At 44.3% G+C, this 14,932-nt stretch overlaps 1 protein-coding gene across 1 annotated transcript in view; it reads right to left on the reverse strand.

Annotated features, from left to right (window-relative positions):
* LOC147701083 (uncharacterized) overlaps nucleotides 1-14,245 on the reverse strand; it is an 89,058-nt gene extending 74,813 nt beyond the window's left edge. The window contains exon 1 of the mRNA XM_086929869.1: nucleotides 13,965-14,245. The gene's annotated coding sequence lies outside the window, so the exon portion shown is untranslated. The remainder of the gene's footprint in view (nucleotides 1-13,964) is intronic.
* Nucleotides 14,246-14,932: the final 687 nt, after the last annotated feature.

Raw genomic sequence — 14,932 nt, forward strand, 5'->3', positions numbered from 1 at the left:
GAGAAAGATGACATAAGCTACACGAGAGACGTAGCACAGAGTGAGCGACGAGACCGGACCCCAAGACCATGGCACAAGAAAGACTGGCAGTGCTGGAGACACTGTTGAAGGGGACATTCCCCATGATGACACCGTGAACGACTGAGGGACAGATAAGTGACATTTGCTAGGCTGGGTGGGCGGCGAAGAAGTCTGCGGGGAGCGTTGAGACACGGGGAGAGTAGAGACACGGGGAACTGGCCACACACGTTCCCAACTATTCTGAGTTCCGAGGACGCGCACGCACGAATGGTGGGCCCTGGTCAATTTGAGCTTAATGGGTTTCTAAGTTGGGGTTAGGGAGGGGAGGGTGGAGAACGGGTATGCAGGTTAAAGGCATTGAAAAGAGGATCAAAGGGCAATGGAGGCCGGGCAGACGTTGGGAGCACAGGGGGAAGAGGGATCACAGGGACCAAAATACTGGCCAAAGCTGGTGCACTCACTATGGCACGCTATTTCCCAGCCCACACTGAAAATTCTCACTCTAAATGCGAGAGGTCTCAACAATCCCAATAAAAGGAGGTCCATCCTTTCCTACCTGGATAACATGGAGGCAGATGTGTGCCTCCTCCAGGAGACACAGCTCCTCTCCAAAGATTGGCATAGAATGAGGTCACAACTCTTTCCCCAGCAGTTCTTTTCATCTACCCTGGATAAGAAGGCAGGTGGCTATTTTAGTATCCAAACGTTTTAAGGGGACAATGGGAGAAAAGGTGGCTGAAATCAAAGAGGTTGATGGGAGCAGGGCCATCGATAGCGCAGTTGTAGGTATGAGTATTTTAGATGCCGAAATTGTGTGGCAAACAGCCAGAGTTACTGCTCCCGCAATCACCCTTGACACGATATACAATCAATCCAGGGGCTGCGTCAATTGCCTATAGATAGAAACGGCTCCTGCCCCTCCTCACCCACCTATACCAATAACCATTTAAAATACCAACCCCACCAGGGATGGTGTTAATAGGTTAAACAGGCCCAGGGGCTCGAATCAGATCAGGTTGTCTAGTACCTTGTGCATTAATGCTCCTGCCGCCCCAAGTATGAATGGCTAATCAGGATGTCCTGAGTCTGCCGCCCGCTGCTTGCCCTTATGTGTTGGTACTGGCAGGAGTACCTACTTTAAAGAGGGATCAACATGAGCCATGGGACCAGCTACGCAATAAATGTGCGGACTGGCTATCAAGGCATAGAAGCTTCCATGTATCCGAATGAAAGGAAAATAGTGATCCTGCTATTAGGTTACCTCTTGCCCTGCCAGTAACTGAGTGTACTATTCCCACAACCCACGTATCCCCCCTATACAAACGAAGGCCTCAGCAAGTTCAGACCTCCGTATCTTAAGCTGGAAAGTTGCAAGGTTGTACTCTAAACTTCACCAGCCAAATTGGGTACAACTTATTAAAGACCAAGATATCCTTTTATTTCAGTTAACATGGGCCACACAAGAATTGCATATTGAGGGGTTTGAATGCCATAATATCCTAGCAACAACCCCGAAGCAGGGTCGACCATTTGGGTTTTTTATCAATCTGGGTCAATATTAAGACAGGGGGATGCATAAAAACTGTACATACAGATAACAATAATGTTCAAGGCATATTATTTAATAGGGGAAATTCCTTTTGGATAATTCATTTTTATAACAATGATTTTCATTCTGTTCTAAATATGCATTTTATAAATGTGATTAATTTTATTGCATCTATTGGAAAATCCAAAGACTCTTTCAAGTCAGTAGGAATCTGTCTGGGGGGCGATTTTAATGCTAAGCTATCTTTGTCATGGTCAAGTGAATATTCACACAGCAGCAGACAAACATGCAACGGGGTAGAGAGCTAATGGACCATTTGACCACCCTTAACTTAATTAATGTTATGGAAATTGATGCAACTACAAAAGATAATGCCCCCCTGAACCGCCCACAGAGGGAGGGGCTGCTCATCTACAATTGATTATGTTTTTATCTCCCCCGCTTTAGAAGCAAGCTTGCTTAAAGCCGAAATTATGGCCACAATCTTTGGGGACCATAACCCAATACAAGTAACGTTACCGATGTCTCCAGTTCCAACGCCTCAGACAGAATGTGGTGCTCGGGATCTATCACCATCCACAGATAACTTCAGACTGGGCTGGCGAGGCATTAATAACGCAGACCGATTCAGTTCTATGGTTAGGGGAAACATGAATCTTATTAACATCTGCTTAGAGGCCCTGTTCCACACCCAGTGGCTATCAGAACCTTTCCCGAACTCAGTGGAGCCATTAAATCCTTGCTGTTTAAACCCATTTCTACAGCACAGCGCGAACCTAGATGGTTCAATCAGGAGTGCTCAATTGCCAACAGGAAACTCCGCAAGGCCCTATCTCAAAACCCTAGGTGTAAAGATGTGGTCAAGTCCTTAAGGTTGACATATAAGCTGGCTATTGCTAATAGGAAGGAACAGTTATTAGGTGAGCACTGGGATGCGCTCATTAATGCTGCCAGCTTAAATAATGGGAATATATTTTGGACTACCATTAAAGAGTTAAGATCATGGGGACAACCGTTAAGTGCCATCAGCTGCAACATAATGAGCACTACCTGGGAAAGTCACTTTTCCACTATTTAAGAGCCTGCTTTTGAATCTGACCCTTTTATGAAAAGGGTGCCACCTGGAGTCTCATTATCAATAAGCGAGGTAGAGGAGGTAAATTGTAAACAATGGGAATATATTTTGGACTACCGTGGAGAAGCGTGGCTCAATGGTTAGAGCGGCAGACCCTGATGCAGAGGTCTGGCCCGGGACCAGGGTTCAATTCCCGCCTCGGCGGCTCTTGGACTCAATTTCCCCGGACCTGATCATTCTCGCCCCGGTGCCTAGTCTAATCATGGGTCCCACTCTGTGACTCTGGGCAATAGCTTGCTTAATCTCCACAACGGCCCCGCCAGCGCTTGGATGCCTGGCTTCACCTTGGAGGTGCCCAGGAGTGGACATTTCACAGGAAAGCCAGGATGGGTTCCACAGCGGTATGCATACAGCGCTACGAGGCCTCCGGGTAGAAGTGCGCTATATAAATACTCTACACATACTCTACATGTCAGAGTGCGGGCAATAAAACTCCAGGCTCTGATGGGATGCCAATCGATCTTATTAAATATAAACCAGAATTTTGGGCCCCCCTGTTGTTAAATATTTTTAATAATCTTACCAATGCCCCACTGCCTAAGACATGGTCTACTAGCACGATCGTTCCCATTTTTAAAAAGGGCGATTGCACACAACCTTATTGCTGTAGACCGATCTCCCTCATAGATAACACCCTTAAAATTTTAGGCAGAGTTTTATACACAAAAAAGTTAACCTGGACAGAGGACAATCCGATTTTAGAACAATGCCAACTAGGATTCAGGGGTAAAGTTGGCACGAACAAGCAATGTCTTAATCTTAATTTGATGATCGGGAAGTGCACTATTACACAGCACTCGCCACTTTACTTAGCTTTTATGGACCTTTCCTCAGCTTTCGATTTTGTCAATAGGTCCCGTCTATGGTCCATCCTTTTAGAATATGGACTGGATGAGACCCTTGTTCATTTTTTTGCCTATCTCCATATGGACCTGAGAAGATTCCAATGACATCAGTGTAGATAGAGGGGTCAGACAGGGGTGTGTTCTGGCCCCCCTCCTATTTATCATATATATAAACAATTTACATAAATCACTGATCACACTAACTAATGATTTTCCCAGAATTTAAGGCAAACCTCTCCCAGTGCTTTTATAAGCAGATGATGCGGTTTTAATTGGTCGCACACCAAATGCACTATGCACTTTAGTTCAAGGCTTCACAGATTTTATGTCCGGCCTAGATTTATGCACAAATTTTAAGAAATCTTTTATAATGCCTGTGGGCCAAGGAAATGTCCTTGCACTGCTACTTCCCCTTATATGGGAATGGTCTTCGCTGCGAACTGCACCTGGTGGGAACACTTGGCATATTGTAAATGTAAGTTCTCGAGGGCTTTTAACTCAGTGGAGTGGTGTGGCTCACTGGTTAGAGGCGGCAGACCCGGGAGCAGAAGTCGGCCCGGGACCAGGGTTCAATTCCCGACGCGGCAGGGTCGTGGACCTGGGTCAGCGGACTCGATAATTCTCGCTTCGGTGCCTACTCTAACCAGGGGTCCCACTCGGCAACTCTGGGCATTAGCTTGCCTAATCTCCACAATGGCCCCATCAACGCCGGGGGTGCCTGGCTCCACCTTGGGGACTCCCAGCAGGGACAATCCCACAGGGTAAGCCAGGACGGGTTCCCCAGCGGTAGACAGCGCCAGGACGCCGGCTGGCAACAGTGCGCTTTACAAGTAATACATCACATTACATTACATTACAATCCTCAGTCTCCCCGCCCTAAAAGATCGGGAACAATTGCAGCCATTTTAAAGATTTCTAAGATCCAGTGTGTACCAATAGCTACCTATGGGGCAAAGGTATGGGGTGTTGCCAAATGCTCTTGCATCCAATCAAAGGAAAATAGATTTTGCAGAAAACTCTTGGGCGCTCCAATCTCCACCCCTCTGTATATATGTCACTGCAAATTGAAATTAGGATACATTGAAGACATCATAAGGGCCCGCCCGCACTATTTTGGCTAGCCATAATGAAGAATCCCGAGGCTTCTCTCACAAGGGACATAATAGATGATAGTCTTCGCTGTGAGAAAGGGATGGACATTCCATGGCTTCCTGGGGTAGTCAAGAGTCTGGAAAGTGTTAACCTTGGTAGACTGTTTGCCAACTCGAACACAGCTGTAACAATGGACAAAAAAGTTTTAAAGACAGCATTGTACGCACTTTATAGCGCGGAAAGACTAGAAAGGGAATTTAATAAACAAACTGTTGCAAAATGTATATCCATTGAGTACCCTGAGCATTGTCTACCAAGTGATATCGCACTACCGATGTCCCAATGGGAGAGAGGCCTCCTATTCCGTCTAAGAGCTGGGACAGTAAGATATTTGCTTTGTTTTCCCTATGGGTATAACGCAAAACTTGACTCCCTGCCATGTCCATGTGATGGCCACAGCGGTCAAACGCTTTTACACTTTTTAGTCTTTAGTAAATACTATATGAAATATGCACAATGGTTGTTAATTCCGTATTTTAAAAAATTGTCATCTAATAATTTAACAGACGCTCTTGACTGCAAATTTAAATTGGACAATGTTGCATTGATCTTGTGCTTTGGCACCATTTTGAGAGTAGCTACGGCTGCACGGATATCTATGTGCGATCTATGAAGTCATTCGTATAGTACTATTCACAATATGCACTTTACCAACTTTTACTGTATTTTGCTACATTATGGATTGGACATTGCTATCTATATAGTTTTCTAATGGTTTTTATCCTATACATGTGTTACTTTTATGGATATGTTGCTATCCGAATAAAGTCTTTTGGATTGGGATTGGATTGGCTACTTTCAGTTCTCTCATTCTTGAATGGGATTAGAGGGGTTTATTTAAGTTGGATGCTGCTTATGGCTTTCCCTGACAGTGCTCTGTGGATAACTCATGTTCCTGCAGCTAGCAGATAATTAATTTCCAAGTTCGGGAGCTCTCCGAGAGGCACAGTGACAAGAGCTGACTCACAACTTTTTGTGTATTAAGTTTATGTGCAGGTCAGTGGTGTAACAAAACTCGAGCCCTCCCCCCACTCCCCCCACTCCCCCCCTGCAAAAAACATGGACGCCCTCCTTCCCCTAGACTGTCAGGACCTCTCGGGCCAGAATTAATTAAATGAAGGGTGTCAAGTATTCATATTGTAACTTCAAACTGCATATTGTTTTGTATTATCATGCATCACACTCTAATCATGGCAAAGTGTAATATTGTTTTAAACCTTCTTTTCTAATCAATGTAGCAATGTAACTTGCTTTTTTTGCGCAGACTTTAATTCACTGCTCTGGGTAAAAGCAGCGTGTTCTGCTAATCCTTCCCTAACTTTCCAGAAGTGTCAGAGGCAGAAAAGCTCGCTGAGTCATTCTTGGTTACTGAGTGAATTGGTTAAATTTTTGCAACATTTCTTCCGTGAATCTGTTTATTCTTAAATGATTGTGACAAGAGGCTCAGAGAAGATGTTTATGTACTTGTAAGGTGCATAGCTGCCCTTAGGCTTCCCAGAGAAACATAACTACGGTGGACTAAGTCAAGTTGCCTGAGATCGGGAGTTGTTAGGGAAAGAGCAATGTTTTGAGTCTTTTCCTGAATGCTAATTCGTTGGTTATCATGCGCATGTCCCTGGGTTGTGTGTTCCACATTTTAGGAACCAAGTGCTTGAAGGACGTTCCTCCCCATTGTGCTCTTTTTATTCTGCCCTGTTGCATAAGAAGATCCTCCGGGTCCTTAGGGTCCTACTCGGTGTATAGTGTGTAACGAATTTTTTGATTAAGACCGGTCCTCTGTCATTCATGGCTCTGTCCGGGATACAGTGCCTTGAACATGATACTCGCCTGGACTGGAAGCCAGTGAAGTGTCCTCAGGGCTGCCCTGACCGACTGCTGTTTCAGGATTTGTAGCAGGGTTCTTGCTGTGGCATTCTGCACTACCTGCAACCGGATAATGACGTATTTTGGTGCGCCCAGATACAGCAAGTTCCCCTAGTCCAGCTGTGACACGATTAATGCTTGGATCACAATTCTACGAGATTGTTCAGGTAGGATGGGGAGAATTTTACGAAGCATATGGAGTAAGCCAAAACATTTGCCTGGAAGTTTCTTTGCTTGGATCTCCATGCTTAAATTTTTGTATAGCCAGATTCCCAGGTTTTTGATGGCAGTCTTGGGGGTTGGTCATTCTTCCAACTGAGTAGGCCAGCTTATAAGATTCCTGGGGACTGTTTTGTTTCCCAGGAACATAAGTTCAGTTTTATCCCCATTCAGTTTAATGGACTATTTACACATCCATTCAGCTATTAGTGCCATGCACGGCCCTAGGTTGTTGTGTAGGGAGTGGGGACGTTCGTCACTGATAATACAAGTTGTGTATCGTCCGCGTACAACACTAGATAGACCAAATTCTTGTAGAATCCCTGTAAAAGGATGCATGTAAATATTAAAAAGTGTGGTGCTCAGTGCAGAGCCCTGTAGGAGCATTCTTTGATGAGATTTGTTAAAGCAAGTGCCATTTGAAGATGCAAGTAGTGCCTGCGTGCACTTGCGGCACGTTAGAATGTCAGCGTGCGTGCGCTCGCAGTCAGCTCTTTTTGGAAGCACACACTCATGCTTGTGGCGCGCCCCTCCTTGCTCCCGCAAGGCGGATGCCGCCACAAGCGCGAGTATGTGCTTCCAAAAAGAGCAGAACGACAGCTAAAGGTCCTCCTATGCAGCGCATGCGCGCTGCTTATGCGAGACCTAAAAATAGCATCCTGTATGGTACCCTTTACATGGGTGCTTGTGTTTATCAGTTGTTTCAGTTGCATGGCCTCCATGTCATGAATTAATCTAACTGCTGAAGTTAAAGTCCCCCAATAATGTAATGGAGCTCTTGCTGGCAACCATGTCTGCTATTAAGCTGGGAAATTCCTCTAGGAATGGAGTGGGGGTTCCAGGGGGTCTATAGAGCAGTGTGCCTGAAAACGAGTTAGTAGCCGATGTTTTAGGCTGAATTGTACAGTTTCACTGTTGGTGGTGGTAATGGACGATATCATGCATTCATGGTCTTTTTTGTAAATGATTGCTACCCCGCCTCTCGTTTTTCCCATCCTATCTTGTCTTTGGATAAGGAAATCTGGGGTTAGTCCTTGGATTATGTCAGGGGCGGACCAGTCTTTCCACCACTTTTCAGTAACGAAGAGAATGTCAAGTTATTCATTCTCTATTAGCATTATGATTTCTGTGGTGTGTGCTGGCAAGGATCTACTGTTAACCCCTTCGATGCTCATGACGAGCTCAGCTCGTCATGAGGCACAGTGGAGCTGTGCTGATGACGAGCTGAGCTCGTCATGAACAAGGGGCTTTTAAATAATTCAGCACTGGAGGAAAATTGCTCTAGCAGCCAAGGTGTTAATAAGTCCCATTTCCCATTGCTCATTCCTTGTGAGCCTATCTAGTTGTAGTGGCCCTTCAATCTAGCCTGAGATGAACTTAGTCCGGCAGATAGGGCATGACATCCTCTTCCCTATCAAGCTTGTTGGCGCTAGAGTCATCTCACAATGGGCTCTACCCGAGTATCTCAATGAGAGTAATACTGCTTTATCACATGTGATGAGCTTACTGTTTTCTGGGACGAATCCGCATGGTTCCTTGCCCATGACCATTTCCAGACGCAGACGGGCTAGCCTAAGGCACGCCCACAGCGTACCGCTGCGCGTCGGTGCTGCAGGCACCATAAGTAGGCTTTTGCTTAACTACTAGAGCACTGACCTGTCCCTCGCTCCTCACGAAGGCGAGTCCTCTCAGCTGTGCTCACTGGTCCTGCCCCGCCCAACTCCCGTTCTACTGTTCGACGTAAGTAAGTCAGGTTTCCCCACAGGGAGTGAGCATTCAATTCAATTTCAGTTTTTAAAAATCATTTGTTTCAAAAAGCTTTACATTTAAACTGTGATTGTCTTAGAAGCGTTCAGAGTAACTTTAAAAGCGATACATTCAATCATTTAAAATACTCTAGCTTAAAAAGACTGTGCAAACAAGCAAGTTCTCAGTTAGCACTCTCTGGTACCGTGTGTCTGACCTGTGTCAGTTTCTCTGATTCTTCCTGTTTCTCTTAAGCCATGGCAGCTTCTTGAGCTGTGCAGGGTGTGAGCATCTTGAAGGGCATCCCCAGCTCTACCCTCCCACTCCCCCCGATGAAAGTGCTATGGCTTAGCAAGAGAAACAGGAAGAGTCTAATCTGAGCCTCTTGTCACCATACATTAGGAATAAACAGACTCGCTGAAGAAATGTTGCAAAAATGTAACAGACTCGCTCAGTAACCAAGAAGCGAGCCTGTCTGCTCTGACACTTCTGGAAAGTTAGGGAAGGATTAGCAGAATGAGCAGCTTTTACTACAATGGGACCACCGAGAGCAAAGGAGATACAGCGGCCCTGGCTCAACCCCGACCCCTTTTCGAAGAACATGGAAATACACATGTAGCTAGGGCGGTTGCCAGGTAAGATCTAGATCAGTGATACTCAAAGTACGGCCCGGGGGCCGCATAAGGCCCTCCAGGTCTTTACATGCAGACACCCCGGCAGCAGCAGCACTCGACTCAGAACTAACATGAAAAAGAAACGTACATATACAGCAAATACTTATTTAAAGGTTAATTGCAGTTAGGAAAAGTAAGTAACTAGGCTCTTAACTTTAGGAACACCTTCATTCTTAAAGGCAGCCACTAGATATACATGCTTTGTTTCCCTACCCCGACTTTACACCCTGCTGGCATCAGTGCGGCCCTCGGTCACACCATAGACCAAACTTTGCGGCCTCCGGGAAAATGTTTATGAGTACCTGTGACCTAGATCAACAAAAGGCGGAAGTAGTTAGACCCGAGGACGAAACAGAAGCATGCATCTCTAAAAGGCACAAACAGGAACCAATGAAAACAAGCATGGGCATAGCCAATAGACCTTGCCTTTGGGACCTTATAAGTGTTTAGCCATGCAACAGTTGATGCTGTTGCACCAAGGATATTGTGCTGCATAACTAAATACTTGTAAGGTCCCAAAAGTGAGACCTACTGGCTATGCCAATGCTTGTTGTTCATGTTTAGCTATATAATAATTAGGTATTCAATCTTTCTATCTCATGACCTCACCCGGGGTTTAATATGGGTGCTGTGGTCCCTGTTGTGGGTCTGGCACCCTTGGCTGGCCCTGCTGAGCTTTCTAAGGCCTTTTCGTAACACCAGGACTGAACTAAAGACGGCCTGTGGATGACAACTGCGCATGCGCTGAGGACAGACACAGCCTACCAGGGCGGAGCGCGGGTTAAAGAGGGCCTATGGATGAACAACTGTGCATGCGCTGAGGACAGACACAGCCTCCTGCCGCCAAGCGCTGGTTCAGGAAGGTCTTGAATTAACATGGCCTACCGCGGATTAAAGAGGGCCTGTGGATCACAACTGCGGCGGAGCACGGGTTACAGAGGCCTTGGGTGAACAACTGCACATCGTGGAGGACAGACACTACCTCCCGCCGCCGAGCGTTGATTCAGGAAGGTCTTGAATTAAGAATCTGGAAATCACTTCCTCCAAACATTAGAAAAATTCCAAACACGGCAACATTCAAGAGGGAAGCGAAGATCTTCCTGATGAACAAGTTCCTCCCTTAGGCAAGACTTTCCATCAGTACTACTCTGGAATCCTGATGTAGAACTTAATGGCAATACACATCTGGATCATTCAGAGAGGATCAGTGGTACACCTTTGTACACTAAACAGATCCTAAATGTGTTATTGTTGAAACTGCTAAGACATGGATCTCTCCCCATCAGAACTTTCACATCCAAATGGAGTCATGATCCAAGTAGCACCTGCCCAGCGTGCAGAATTTCGGACGAAAGTGAGCTCCACATCCTTTTTTTCTGTCCAGCCTATCGAGAGATCCGAAGGTACTGGATTGTTCCCCTATGCAGGAATCTGGGATTTAAGAGGTGTCTGGCCGCCTTTAGAGTCTTAAAAACTGATTTGTCAGACCATATTGTGTTCGCTATGGCCAAGTACTTGGGCGCCCTCTGGTCTATCAGAAGGAAATGTCTTAAAACACAGACTTGAGTGCAGACTTGTTTTTAGTATACAAGGATTTCTTTCTAGTGATGTTTTTATGAATTTTACAACTTGCTGTATAAATCATTTAAATGAATTGTTTTATAATCGTCTTTTATGGTAAATTTTTACCGAAATAAAGATTTTTGAATTGAATTGAATTGAAACTGCTAAGAAAGACATATACCGGACTCTAATATATATTAACACTACTATACCGTTGTACTCTAACTGTAACACATGTAACTGTGAAACGCTCTGATACCCTTGGGTCACGTTCGCGCTATACAAAACTCTATAAATAAATAAAATATGTTGTGTGTTTGGTTTCATTAATTTTCCAGACCATATATTGATCTGCATACCTTGGTGATGTATTCTAGAACTGTCTTTTCATTCAAACAATTGCGACACCTAACTGAACACATTGTAGCCAATATCATTAGATACCCAGGTTCTGAAGGACATGGGGCAACCCCATTAATTTTTATGGTAACATTCTAAAAGTGTCATTTTCAGAATTGTAATTTAAAATTCCACTTCAACATGAGTTAGGATTTTAAATTAGTATTCCAGAGACACCAAACGTGAACCAAACATCTCTTCCCTTTGGGAAATTACACTTCTAAAATGTAACACAGCAACTCCAATGTTATCCTACGAGAGAGAGATAGCCTGCGCTGTAGTAAAAAACAAACGTAAGAGCTTTTCACTGCCAGGACATGTAAAACGTAAAAGCACATGCCCAACTTTTTAAATACTGCACCCTGCTCTTAGAGCTACCCAGGGCCTACCATAGGGGTTACTTACATGTATTAACAAGCAACGGCATAGCCAATAGGTCTCACCTTTGGGACCTTATAAGTGTTTAATCAGAGCTTTTGATTTTGGCAATGTTTTTAAGCTATGTTACCCAAGTAGACAGATATGCCTAAGTAGAAAAGAGAGAGTTTGATGTACCCCACAATTGAAGATCTTGTTACTGTGGATTAAAACGATACACAAACCCTAATGCACAAGCAGATGTTAAAAGTGCTTGTGTCTGAAGCAGAGGTAATGAATGCTGAACCTGGTTCACCAGTTCCAAATTCGGCATCTCTGGCCATAGAGCCAAATTCTCACCCCCACTGAACACCATACTGCCCCACTGAGAAAAAGGAGTCCCATCACGTAGAATTAAAGCACCACCTGAGTATCTTTTGAGGTGTTATTCCTCTGGCGCAGTAGGGACTACTTTATAGTGTATTGCTCTGATTTAAGAGTATACAAGCTGTTTGTTTTGTTCTCAGTAGGGAAACCAATCATTGATTTATTGTTTTTTTTTATTTTTGATATATGTATGTGTTTGATATATGTTGTATATGTTGTATATATTGTATATATGTAGTGCATCATATATATGAGTGTGATTTAATTGTTTGTGTAAAGATGTGTACATTGTGTATATATGAAAAATGTATATGTACTAGTTTGTTGTGACTATGCTGTGTTTCTTTTCCCATCACTTGAAACGTACACAAGTCGTAATAGCAGAAATTAATTTGTCCTTAATAAGAATAGAGATTAGCAGGGTAATTAATTGTACTCTGGCTGGAAATAAATGTTTTTGATTGATCCCTCCATACCATTCTTTTGTGATTTTACATCATTGATGTTATTGCCCTGGTATTTAGGAGTAATTTGGGCATGACCCCTATTATGTATATACGTGTCCACTGAGAAAAACTTGCACTGCCTTTAGCTACAACCCAATTGTGCCCCGCTATAAACACCTGGATGAGACTCATTTCAAATTATGCACTCGACAAGAGCAATATGCTGCCTGAAAAAAAAAAGTAATAACCTCCTGGAAAAGCAAACACTTATAGGGAATGCAAGATTAAGTAAAGCATGTGTAATATTAACTGGAACAACACGGTTACCTTAACACTTTTACACTCAATATTTAGAAATCAAAGAGTGTTTTTGCCTGAAAAGTAAAGGACATGACTACAGGAATAGGACGGGACCCGTTTCAATGCCCATTGCTTATATCCTTACAAAACATAAGCAGTATGATTTAAAAAGACCACATCTCTGAACACAGAGCCGTGGTACACATTTTATAAACTATAATAAGGAAAACAGCCGATAAGGATTGCATTAAACGTTTTCCACTCCACGCACCAACAGAAAGACGAGAAAAGAAAAGTACTGTTTCACTGGCAAACTCCGTGAAGTGGCGCTAATGCATTTAGGTGTGAATAAAACCAATCTGGCCACTTTGCGACCCCTCTGTTTTGCTTTACTTTGTATTTTTCTTATTTTGAACCTTTTTTTCTCTACATCCCTAGGCTGCACTTTGGAAAAGAAAAATTTGAGAAAAAGACGACATTTCCAGCAAAAGTGTTTCTTTCTCTTTTGGATCCATTTCACAGGGGAACAAATGAAGGAAACAATAGGAAAGAGAGGGTAATAGCCATTTCTTGAAGTCACGCTTTCATTCAGCAAGTGAGGAAGAGCGAGACAGAGAGAGGGAAGAAGAGGAAGAAAGGAGGGAGCTGCTGACCGCGACAAAGCAGAAGAAGTGGACACTCTCCTTGTCAGAGTAGAAGGCGGAAGTGCCTCTTTCTGGCCAGACATATCCTGGCGCAGCCTGCGCGTCGATGGGTGCGTGAGTCCAACCTCCCATGGTATAAAAAAATCAGCATCAATGAGAATGTAAATTTACCTCAAATGTGCAGGTAAAGAAGTGTGATGGCAAAGATTCCTCACAATGTAGTATAAAGCAGTGCAGCGATAATGCATCTCTCCTAGTGTAGTAAACATCAGTGCAGAGTACACATTTTCACTGTGCATGCCCCCCTGTAGTGCAGTACAAAGCAGTCCATTGTGAACTTAGTCCTCATAGTGTAGTAAAACGTAGTACAGTGTGCAACGATTTCTCATAGTGTGGTAAAAAGCAGTACATTGCACAGAGATTTCTTATAGTGTGGTAAAAGCAGTGCCCTGTGCACAGATTACCTCTTTAAGCTGTAAATATCCTTTACAGTGCCCTAAAAGCAATGCAATGTGCACATATTTCTTATAATTAAGTAATAAACACGTACAATGTGCACAGATTTCACATAGTATTGTAAAAAGCAGTCCAGTGTGCAAAGATGTCTCATACAGTATTTCAAGTAATGCAGTGTGCACAAATGTAAAGATTAAGCTGTAAATACCTCCGTGTGCAGTGAAATGCAAAGTAACATGCAGGATTTCCCAGAGAGCAGTAAAAAGCAGCACAGTGTGCACAGATTTTTATATAGTAGGCTCTCTCCATCTCCTGGAGGGGGGGGGCAGGATTGGAGTCTGAGGGGGTGGGGGCAGATCTGGGGGCGTCGGTGAGGGTCTGAAGATGAAGATAGCTGCACAGACACCCAGAGAGGGTTTTTCCGCTTCTGAAGTCAGCTGAACACTGAAAGAAGCCGGATGCTTGTGATGTCTCCGTGGCCCGTGACCCGGAACACAAGTTTCACCATGATTGGGCCATACTCAACAATTGGCCGGTGTACTATCAATAGACCCACCCCATCTGTCTTTACACCCCCCACGTTTGCACGCATGCGCATAATTATGCGCAGCTGCACTTCTGTCCATGTCTTGGCCGCATGTATTTTTAAGCTCCCCTCTCTTCTGCCGGTTTAGTGCGCATGCGTGCACGCACGCACGCACGCTTATTTCGCAGGAGTTTTTGTTTTTATTTTAATCTTCACAGATCAGAAACCCACGGCCTCGCCCTGCATCCGAGGCCGTGAACTCTCCCCGCTGCTGCTGCAGCCATTAAAGCTCCCACTTTCCCCTGAGTCTTTTTGCATGGTGCCCAGCCCCAGACTGTCGGATCGAGTCTGACACCTTCACCGGGTTAGGATTTTTTTCTTCTGTTTTTTTTTCCTTTCTTACTACCTGGGTGCCTCTATTTGCTAACGTCGGGCTTCCCCAGGGAGCCCTTGGTGGGGTGCTGTCAATGTCGATACCTTCTCTCCCCCCTCCCACTGTACTAGGGTGACCAGAATTTAAAAGCCAAAAACCGGGACATTTCACGAAAATAGAAGAGAATTACAGAACAGGCAGCTAGAACATACATAAAATACAATTTTTACACCCAGATGCTTGCCTGTTAATTAGATTGCTTTCTTGAAAAAACTGC

This window comes from Lissotriton vulgaris, chromosome 7 (genome assembly GCF_964263255.1).
Source record: "Lissotriton vulgaris chromosome 7, aLisVul1.2, whole genome shotgun sequence".
Lineage (NCBI taxonomy): Eukaryota > Metazoa > Chordata > Amphibia > Caudata > Salamandridae > Lissotriton > Lissotriton vulgaris.